Source organism: Haliaeetus leucocephalus, unplaced genomic scaffold, assembly GCF_000737465.1.
Source record: "Haliaeetus leucocephalus isolate CR32 unplaced genomic scaffold, Haliaeetus_leucocephalus-4.0 Scaffold217, whole genome shotgun sequence".
NCBI lineage: Eukaryota > Metazoa > Chordata > Aves > Accipitriformes > Accipitridae > Haliaeetus > Haliaeetus leucocephalus.
This window is the reverse complement of record NW_010972653.1, coordinates 11,118,248-11,129,876: the sequence shown is the minus strand read 5'-3', so window position 1 is coordinate 11,129,876 and position 11,629 is coordinate 11,118,248.

Below are 11,629 nucleotides of genomic sequence, written 5' to 3'. Positions count from 1 at the left end.
AGTCAGCAGAATGGCAAGTGCAGAGTTTCTGCAGAGAAAGGCATCACCTCCCCTGACTCACTCTCCCATAGACTTGGAGTACAGGCTCAGCCCCAAGCCAGAGAGAGAGAAAGCTTTGAGGCAGACTTAACTAAGGGGGAGAAAAAGGAGAAAGCATGGAAAGACGACATTAAAGCTGACCTTAATCTGCTTGATTATTATTTGGGCAGGGCACAAAAATTTAATTGCATGTGGACAATTTTTTGGAGACCAGGGTTGGAATGTTTATGGATATAAATGCTGACCTTTTTGAAAAAGAAAAAGATAGCAGAAAACTGTGATGTAAACTCTACCTGAAAAAACTAGAGTACTCCAGTAAGAATACATAGATGTACATTGATTCAGTTTGCACCCATACGGATTACAAGAACAAAATTATAGCAGAAAAAGTGCCCAAGATGTAAAGTAGACTTTACTGCATCAGACCAGATTTCTACACCTATCTCCTTCCATCTTTAAAATTATTTTTTTACTTGCAACTCTGCACTTTCATGACATCAGGTGACACCAGATTAAGCTCACTTATTTGGATTTACATAATTTCTAATGAAGTTTATATAGCTGTATTCATTGTCCATATATAGCTGAATATATCAATATCAGAGTCACAAATGTGCACACACACACATGTTCATACAGAATATTGTAATCCTAAAAGCAAAAGTACACAGCTTTATTTCTTATTTGGCCAACTGAGGAATTTAGGCAGTTAGCCTATGAGAAATGATATATTATGTTTCCTTGGCTTTTTTTTTTCTCCTCCTATTTTTTCAGTCAAAAATAGAGAAACCCACTCTGTTCAACAGCACAACTTCCAGATACTTCAAAAGGAATGTAGCAAAAATAAATGTTTAGGTTGAGTGCACTCTAGTCTGTTTAAAGTAATTCATGGCTATCTCACTGTGGGAACAGTAATTATTGATCAACCTCTTTTTTTCTTTTTTTTTTTTAAGTGTTGAAGTACTGTAGCAGCTGCATTTGTAGAGGGCTTTGTGAACTTGGCTTATTCACTGCAGCTCAGCCACTGCAAAGCTAATTGGGCTGTTGACCTTGACAACAGGAAGGTTACAGGCCTCACAAAGTGAGTATAGGACACTGAAAGATGTTTGTTTTCTGCCATTTTATTAAAATGCATTTTTTAAGTTTAATTACTGGTACCAATAGTGAAGAGATCAGAGCAAGGGGCCAGAGAAGAAACCACATTCTGTGGCTATTAGTGGATTAAGTCTTTGATCACAAAGTTGTACTGTTGTCTTGGTCATTGAAGATGCATTCTGCTAGTGTTAAGAAATTCCCTCAGCTTTCATGAAATGTACCTCTAGTCCTCCTTTGACTATCCAGCCCTTTATCTTGGGAGCAGTCATTGGACAGGTCAGAAATCCTGCCTTGGAAAAGAAACAGAACATTCCCATCTGTGCCTGCCATAATCTAAATCAAATGCTGTATTCAAACCAGACTACGTTTAACATTTAGACGTTAGATACCATATTCATATAGAACATCTTTGATTTTAATAAATAAATCTTTGGCCCTGCATCATAGGGTTTGTTAAAGTGTTTGTCTTGGCAATGTAAATTTGCTAATATTTCTTCTTATCTGTCTGTCTTCTGCAGCAGTAAGGAGACCAGGCAATATTTCCTTTCTTCTCTTTTTCAGCTCATATGGAATATACTCCAGCATGATTTTTTTATTATATTATACTTTGAACGGAAATTACAAAACCCCCTAGTGATACTTATTTGTCCTACTATTTAATTCTTCAGGGTTCTTTCAAATCTTGGCCTCCTTGCTGAGACAACCAGTTGGGATGATAAGGAAATCTATCTGTTAAGAACATAAATACATAAACAGTAGGAATTATGCAGAGTGTTTCAATTCATAAAGAAGACTAAATATTCTCAACATGACAGTGACCACTTGTCACCTGCATTTTATCTAATGGTGCTAAAATTAAAAGACTCCCTTCCCATCATCATGATTATATTTAATTGTAATAGAAAAGTTATGCAATAAGCACTTTATGGACAGTGTTTGAAGAACTTACAGGATGGTGCAGGCTTCCTGCTCATTACTGGCATCCTAAGAAGCATTTCTCACGCTTCCTCTGAAAAATGTCATCGCTGCTCTTCAGTCCTAATAGATGTCTCTCACCCTGCTGTTCCTCTTCAATTCTGTAATCCATGTTGGAATGAAGCCTGCAAGAAACTGATGAAAAAAATTCAAGGTCTAGAGCTGTCTTGCACTCTTGCTGTGCAGAAAGCGCAGAATGACAACATGTTTGCTAACAATACATCAGTGGCTTTCTTACAAAATTGACAGGCAATCCTTTTTCCCCTTTTGATACTGAGAAAGGGGACAGTCTCACATAATTACTCTGCTTTTAACTCTAATTTTGTCTGTCGCTGTGGCTTGTGCCTCATGCTTATCAGAGTGAAGATTCACCAGGAGGGGCAATTCACCCTGGCTGACATGGCTTCTAACTCCTGCCTGGCTGCTTGAGGTGCCTGTGGGTCTTCTCAACTACTGCTGCAGTGGATTTTGTGCCACTGGCCACAGAACGTTGTCAGACGCAATGGGCACGCTTCGATCAGGCTGAGGGAGTTGTTCTGCTGGTATTCCTCATAGTAAGTTTCGGAACAGAGTATCATACAAAAATAAAGCTGGAGGTGACCTCAAATGTTTGTCTAGTTCAACTAGCTGCCCCAAGATGGGATCAGCTGTAACTGTATTTTTTTTCTCTTTTTCAAAGATTTCCAGGGATGGATATTCAACAATATCCTTGGGCAATCCATCTAGTGCTTCACTATCCCTATCATTAAAAAATGTCACCTAATGCCTACCCTGAAGCTTTCTCACTGCCATTTAGGTTCATCACGGTGGGGTTAGCCTTGCTCAATAGAAGTCCCAACAAAAATGATAGCTATTTCCCCCTGGGAAACGTTGCATGTGAAAGTTTAATGCATTTTGCAAGCCTGCCCGTGCATTCTGCATTTCTAAAACACTTTAAAGTATATGTAAAAAGTCAAGAGAAGTTGCGTTTCTGCATTTGGTGTCAAAAGGGGTCTGTATCTTTTAAGTATAATGGGTTGCATCCAAGCACAAGGTCTTATGTTCCCAGTGCTTGTAATCAGGTTGTGCATCGCCATCTCTCAGTTCACTGGGATGAATCAGGCATTCCAGCGTCTTCTTGTACCTGTCAGGCTGGGTAGTACCCAGGAGTCATTTAACTTTTCCAAAAGGGGAAACAAGGGAGGTTACATCACCATTGTCAGGAAGGGAATTGGGAAAGCTGCCTACACACTACACACCCTCCCTTGAAAAATTGTCCAGGGACCAAGACCAAAACCACAGGATGTTTATTGTTAGAGATGAAAATGGGAATTACCTGGTTTTAGTAGAGCTGGTCAAACTGCCCGTCAAAATTTCCCTATAAATTCTTTGCTAGAAAAGGAACTGGAAAAGCAGACTGAACAACAGGACAATAGTGCAGTGTTAACCTCTGTGTAGATAAAATGTCTGACTGATAACTTCTCTCAGCTTCTAGTCAGCATGTTGGTTAACACAGTTAATTTTCATTTGGATCTGTAAGCGTAACTATGATTACAAGGATAAAATGATAAAATATGCAAGGGTTATAATATATTTAATCTTTTAAAAGTGGATTTTGTTTTGCTTGTTATCTCATATCCAAACATGGTTCTGAAGCTGAGTGAGCATAAACTATTTGGAGACAAAATGCCAGATTCTGTCCTTGGTTATATATGGCTTATATTTGTTTTAACAACAGATAATGCACATAGCTGACCTAAAAACATGTTTGCATGGTACACAGAATTTTGCCCATACTTAACAAAAGAATATTGTTGCCTAGATTGCAAAAACAGAGCAAAACTCTACAGATAGGCACCACACTGTGAGCTTTTATTGTCTGACTGTGTCTAATGGTTGAACTGCCAAAACTAGCAGTGGGACTAGAATGAATTATGAACAGATGAAGAACTCTCTCATTCTTGTGTGATAATCCAGAGTTTCCTTATCTATAAATGATGATCCCAGTGTTTGCAAATGAAAAGCACAAACATTATGTGAACAACTGGTAGGCAGCTTTTACGTCCATGTTAGAATAATCTTCTCTAACAAATTAAACACCAGATACCTAATCTAAACAGGATGGAAACCCTGTAAGTTAAATGTCCATGGTACATATATAACATGCTTTACATTCTGAAACTTGGTGTACACTTCTGTCTCTACTTATGTGTAACATTAGTGTTTTGTTTTCATTAAATCTACTTCTTGTATCCATATTTAACAGAAATACCCTGAGATATACTAGAGAGATTTTCTTTAGTGGCATGGAATTTGCCAGTACCTCCATTTTGGTTTATTTCACAGCCAGGGGCATTGTCCATGGTATTGGTTACCAGGAAATTTTTATTATCATAAACTACCACTTCAAATACTTCTGGAAATACGAATATTTCTTACAACAACTGAAGTCCAGATAAAAGTGGAGGTTTTTTTTCTTTTCCAAAGTAACTATTTTTGCTCACTTTAATCACACAGTTTCTAAGCGAACTGTGCTGGCTTCTGCTAGGAACCAGAGAACTTCTAGCTGTTGTGCAGGATGCAACTCTATTAATTTAGAACTGGAAGTGATAAGAGTGTAGCAGGAAAATATATCAGAGATTTGTCCTGTTGTATTTTGCAAAGGAGCACTGGTGGATTTTCTTTAAAAAAATGCATTATTTGTAAGGGCAGTCCAGTGAGATCTTAAAAATTAGGGCAGATCATTAATATGATGACTCTGCAACTCACAGTCAGCATTCTCTCTTTAGTCAAGAGGAAGCAGGCCCATTTTGCACAACCAATTGCTAAACCTAGCAGTTTATTCATGCAAGCAATACCATTGAAATAAATAGTTTTCCTCACATTGGTTTTGTTTCCTTACAGTAACTTTGTCCATGTAAAGACTGGCATGCTTATTTAAAACTGCTTATGCCAACATTGCTAATGCTAATTCTTCCTCACATGGATTTATACCGGTATAGTTGTTTCCATGAGAAATTCACACTCCTAAATCAGGCAGCTATACTCATACAAATTAGGACTAATAAAATGCGTATTTGCACATTTTCTGTATTTGATGAGCGGAAGTTGAAATGTGACGTATGCTTCAAGCTGAATATAATGGGGAAAGAAAGAGAAAGAAAAAAAGAATGTCAATGAAAAGAGGGGAATAACAGATAAGATGATAGGAAAGACAGGAGGACCTTTAAGAGTTCCCTCTTCCCTTTAAGTTTTGAAATGTTCTGACCACCTGAAATCATTCTTTGGAAGAATATATCAACAAGACTTACTTTAACCATCATCTCAGGTACCTGCCCTCCTCTAGTTAGTGGTCTCCTTTTTTGGTTGTTTAACTTTTTTCTCTCTTTCTTCCTGTCCTTGTTTAATCTTTTAAATCTAATCTAGCCAAGCTTTTTTTTATCCAGTTCTACCTAAAGGGAGATTTTGCTACTGTGGAGCCCCAATGTGGCATAGGGTAAACATCATGTCTTTTTAGTGGGCAAGAAGTCCCCTACCATGGCTGAATGCTGATGAATTATTTAAAGCAGAATAATTAAGGTATGCTGCAATATGAATTATTCTTTATATACGTACATCCATTTGTTGCCTTGGCCCATCAACTGTATACTGTCTGAAGAAATGTCAGTCCATATGAGCCTTTTAACTTACATATGTATTATTAGGACATATAGCAAGAAGCTGAATGTGGACCAGGAGCTAAAATATACAAATAACGTTAACACTTCTGCATATATCTGATGATAGAGAAAAATAATCTAGAAGTTTCGTGTAAGAAGGATTGATAGGATCAAATAGGAAAATTGATAGATTTCCTAGTACAAAGCTGTTATGCCAGAAGATACCTTTAGCTACAGGTCAATGCATAGATCTTCAATTTTGCAATTTTTTTGTTTTACTTATTGTATTACTATAGCTTGACCATATGGCTTGTAAAAAATTTCCACAATGTTAGATCTGCTAAGCATGTAACTACTCATATCCTGCATGATGACAAGTATCCAAATTCCGTTCACACATGGAGGGCTCTAGAAATGAGAAGAACATGTAATTTAAACCCTGGCTGAAATATAAAATTCTTGTCTTTGCCTGGTTCTGAAAATAGGCCCAGAAATAATAATTTCCTAGACTCTCTCAGCATAGAAGCTAATTGAATCAATCTGTTTTAATAACTTTGCACTAATTTGGGGGCTTTCAAAACATGATTGAGTTTTTACAAAATGAAAATTGCCTACAGAAGTTGTATGAAAGATCTGTTTGATATGTACAAAATACCAGGCCTGGAACCTCATCCTGCTTTGAAAATCATTTTGCATTTGCTGTGGTCCTGTTAACCTAATAGCTGAAGGGTAAGGAAGACATAAGTGGTGAAGAAACTTGAATCAATTATTGTCTCCAAACAAAAGTTACATCTCAGGCAGATTTCATTTTTTGACTTTGTGAACAGGTTCCTCTGTACATATGTGCTGTCTGAAGGTTCTTACTTGAGTGAGAACTCATTCTGGCTAACAAAATATGTTTATTATTCTTGAGTCTGTATGTTTGCTGCTAAACTAAACATGGGTAAAATAGTAAGATTAAAGAACACAGCAGAAATAACTGGTTAATTGTAATTAACTATAATAGTCATTAACTATCTAGCTACATGAAGTTCTTCCCTAGATGACAGTGTATGAAAATATGCAGTGCTTTCAATGCATATCCAGACAAGTGGAGTCTTCAATTGGAAAACAAATGCTTCTACATGGCCTTAGAAAGGTCAGTTTTGTTTGGACTGTGAATGGGTCTTTGGCATGTCTTTAAGCTGTGTTTAAGGTGGTTTAAGTTACGGTGACCTCAGTAGTCACAGAATCTCTACAGTATAAGCTATGGGTCAGACTTACTATCCTAACCCTGACATGCTCTGTGTCATTTTTTTGAGCTGATGGGATGCTCTTTTGCCAGCTTGTGCTTCTGAACAAGCAGATTAACAACACTGAGTATAGGCAAATGTAATGCCTCTGATGCTAATAAATGTGTGCAGATACTGAAATGAAAAGACTTATGGATTCATAAGCAATTACTGCAGAGTTTCCTATAACCAGCATTGCAGGAAACTGCACTTTTTCCTAAGCTGGTTCTATATTTTTTTCCAAATGTGTACAACAAACAGGATGAGCAGAGAGAAAGGAAGAACCGTTACTGGATGCACGTACATTTACTTTTGCATTATTAGAAAATTTAGAAGTGTAGAAAGTCTGGTAACATAAGTAAAAGTGAGTGATAACATAGTTTGTAGGGGAGGCTTGAAGGAGGCAAAAAAACCATAAAAAAGTCCATATTAAAAAAGGATGTGTATGGACTACTTGTGATTTTCATACACCTAAACCCAAGGTTTGGGAGAGATCTGCAATAGATTCTGTGTGAGCTCCCAGATTTCCAGCGACTACAGGATCTTAAAATCTGTCAGATCAGCATCTTTATTTCACAGCATGCACTCATGGGATATTTCAGTTCCAGCCTAGCAAAAGAAAAAAGACAGCTGCCATGCTCTCTGCTTTGATGTTTGCAAAAAAGTGGTCAAGGATTTCTGAAAGGAGATTAGTAAAATCACATATACTCAAGTGAAGTCTTGCCAGGCTACATTTACTATGCAGGATAAATTCGATTTGCAAAAATGTGCAATATAGATTACTAGATTAATGAATTAAAAGAACAGAGCTTGCTGTCTGTCTTTTGCTCATTTTCTGTCTCATGGCAAGAATAAATTATATTCTGTCTACTCACTGGAATAATTAAAATTTTGAAAAGCATGCAAGTGCAGTATTGAATAGTTACTCATCAGTTTGCTATTTTGCTGAACTTTCTTTATCCCAAAGTGAACATCAGTCTCTGCACCTAATCATTATGAAGAAATAAATGCCCCACTCAAGCCATAATTTTTGCTACCTTTCCCTCTGATTTAGAGAGTGGGTTCAAACTTGGATTTTTGAATTTTTTTTTCCTGTTTCTTGCTTCATCACAATTATTTTTTTCATTAACTTTGGGTCCTGAATTGGTTTTGCAGCTGTCAGTGAATATTTAGAATTTTACCTGTGAAATCTGTGGGAGGGACGACATCTCACACAAAGGAAGAATCTGGTTAGAGGTCTTCATCCAGGGCATGGTGAAGCCTGTGAGATCCTTTCTTATGATTTCTGTGGGCACACAAGCAGGGACAGAACAGCCACTGCTCCTTTCAGGTAACAAGTAACTATACTTTGAGGGGAGATAATAGTGGAAACAATCAGCCTCCAGAAAAAAGGTATGTGCTGAGGCATATTTGGTTGTGTGAGAAAGAAGCAGGACAATCAACAAGAAAAGCGAAAAGACAAAAAAAAAAAAAAAAGGTGTATGTTGCATGATACTAAGAAAAGGAGAGACTTGGGGCTTTCGGGCAGGCAGAAAAGGGGCTTGGTGCCAAGGAGAAAGAAACTTCATTGCACTGTTTGATTCCACGTATGGGGCTCCAAAGCAGACTTAGTCTTGATGGAGGGGAAGGAGCAGTTCCTCCTCTCCAGTCGTAGGGAGGTCATGTTTTACTGGGTGGGCTGCTGGAAAGAGGACTGTAGGTCTACTAGTTTCCCTGCTAAATCAATGTCATGAAGGGAACGTGAGTGCTTGCATTTTTGTCATTGCTGTTGTGAATAAATGGGACCACATATAAGAAATACCCGATTTATCAATTTCTCTCTCTGGTGGAAACAACCTACAGGACTGCAAACCCTGGCTGACAGTCCAGGACAGGTAACAATCTCTCTCTGTATAGATTCAGTGTGCATTCATATAAAATATTTCTCCTCTCAGATGGTCCCTCTGCAAAACTCCTATTTCTGTCAGTTTGGATTAGCCTTCTAAACTTTAGAGCCAGCAGCTAACAAGCTTAACAGCACAGCCTTGTAAATCATCTGTCTTGCAAAGGCACTTATGTGGACGGGCTGAGCATCTCTGAAAATCAGGCCATTTCATTTTACAGGCTATATATGGATGCAGCAACTTAAATTAGGCATGCAGAAATGTTAGCAGTGGGATTTTCTAAAGATTGATTGCTGCTTGGTTATTAGAGCATGCTCCGAACGCTTGTTTTGTGCCAGAAAAGATATGACGGCGATACTTCACTAGCCAAATGGAGAGACTGACCTTTTTGAAATGGTTCCGGCACGGGATGTGGCTGACACAGCACTATCAGTGCATGCGGGTGGATACTCAGAAACTCAGGGGTTCAGCTGACAGAGTGGTTAATTTTCAGCTAAGAAGATGAACTCTAGGTTTGCTAAGCTCATGTGGCCACCCCACAGCCCTGAAGGGGAAGTGTGGGGAGCTGGTGTGGACAGGTTGGTGGTGATAAGGCTGTATGGCTGAAAGTAGGGGTCAGGCAACACCAAGGTGTGCTGAGCCAGTCGTTGGCAACCTTTGAATGTTAGAGCGTGTATCTTTCCAAATCAAGAAGTGTATGCTTGAGGAAGCTGGGGTCCTTTGCCTTTCAAAAGTAGTTCTCTCCAGCTACTGCTTTCAGAGCTTGCAGCCCGGTGCCAGCTCAGCCGTGTGGCAAGCGAAATCTGTTTGTCCTCTGTGCCGCGGGCTGCCGGCTCTGCCACCGGGCCACTTGCTCGGGGATGGATATTTAAGCTCTGCCTCTGAAGTTGGCGTGATTGCTGCCCACAGGCTGGGTCTTGCGTTGAGCGGCCAGTGAGACGATCTGCACCATTCACGGGTACTCGGTCAGCTTCCCACAGAGCTCTGAAGATCTCTGAAGTACCTTCTTTTTCAGTGAATGCGACAAGATCATAAGGGCACAGGCTGGCGCGCTGGGGACCGTGGCTGCGTTTGCAGCCAGGGAAAGAAAACCTGTTGGATCTTTGCTGTGCAGCAGGTAGCCTGCCCGGTGTGCTCTAACCAGGCCCCATGAAGAGAGGGCAGCTGCTGGGCTCCGGATTCGGCACATGGGACCCATCTGCTCTGCTCCCTTCAGGCTCGTCTCTGGCTGTCGGTACAAGTTATCTTCCGTCGAGCAATTGTGCTGCACTAACTGCGGATGCCGCTAACTGGTGGGAACTCCCAGGGTGTAAGGAGGAACAGTGCCGGTCTTTTTGCAGTTCTAAACTAATTGCTGTGACAAGCTACTGCGAGGAGAGGAGAAGTGTGATCCCCCTATTTCAGTAATTGCAGTCTGAAATAATTAAACCTTAATTAGCGAGCTGCTCTAACTTGCTCTGGCTCATGGTCTTGGGTGCTGAAGAAATACCAGCAAAGCCATGGTTTGATTTGACAATTAACAGGTTGCTTATTTACCAAACAAGGGTTTGTGCCTTGCTTGAGGGGTGGGATTCTGCTCTCAGTGAAAGTTTTGTTGTTGTTTGGTTTTTTTTTCCTCTGAAAAGTTTGATTTTAAATAGTGACAGTTCAGTGGTAGGAGAATAGTTGCTATGTGTTAGCTATAACAGCTACAAGCCCCAGATAGTCCCACTGTATTGACTCCTTCACTGTCACTACTCTGCCTAAGTATTTGCTGAAAATAAACATCAGAAGGAGAAGGTACTTTGAAATTACTTCCAGAAATTCATGCTTCCCCCTGTCTGATGAGAGGGCTTGGAACCAGACGACTCAGCTCTGCACCTCAGTGGCTGTGTTACAGCTGAGGTCAGAGATACCTCCTTCTGCTTTTGGAGATCATGCCCGCTCCCCCCAGCATTGCCATACAATACGACTGATATTAGTTTAATTTAGTCACAGCACTGGCACGGTATGCTGTGATCTCTGTCTTCCATCTGCTAAAGGGTTCATTCCACTTACAGGCAAGAACAGCATCCGCAGTCATTGGGCTGGCAGTGAGAAACAGAGGCTAAGGCGATAATAGTAAATAAAACAGGGCTAGGGCACAGGTTCCAGCACTGGCACTCAATTGTTCAAACTGGCTCTTAGCCAGGTATGGGTTATGGCATGCACTGGTTACCTCCTCCGGAGGAATGCTCAGGCACAGCCTGGATGACAGCATCTGTCAGAGACTGTTCCTAAAAAAATCAGTGCGAGGGAGGGAGGAAGCCGTACTGATGCAAGGTGTGCTCTGCCAGTTAGCTTCAGGGCCTGCGGTCCCTGGCCCGGTTTACTCGCTGATGTAGACAAAGCTGGAGATGCCAAACATCTGATCCCTTTTTCCTGAGTCTGAGAAGCAAGAGCGTCTGTAGGATACCTTAGCCTTGGTACTCTAATGACAGAGCTGCCCAGGAGCTTTTGTAGGCTGACATTTTAGAGATTTCTTTTGTAATAAATGCTTAGGCTATGTACAGTTTTATGCTGGAACTGGATGATGCCCTTTCTTCCAGAGGCTCTGTAGAAAGTCTGCACCCTTTTAAAGAACTACACGCCATGCTTTGTGTACCGCAGGTACAGCATATCCTGGGTAAAGCAATAACGGCTGGCAAATGTGTACACCTCCTGAGAGCCATCCTTGCAATCTGAGTCAGTCTGGAGCTTTGTCATAAAT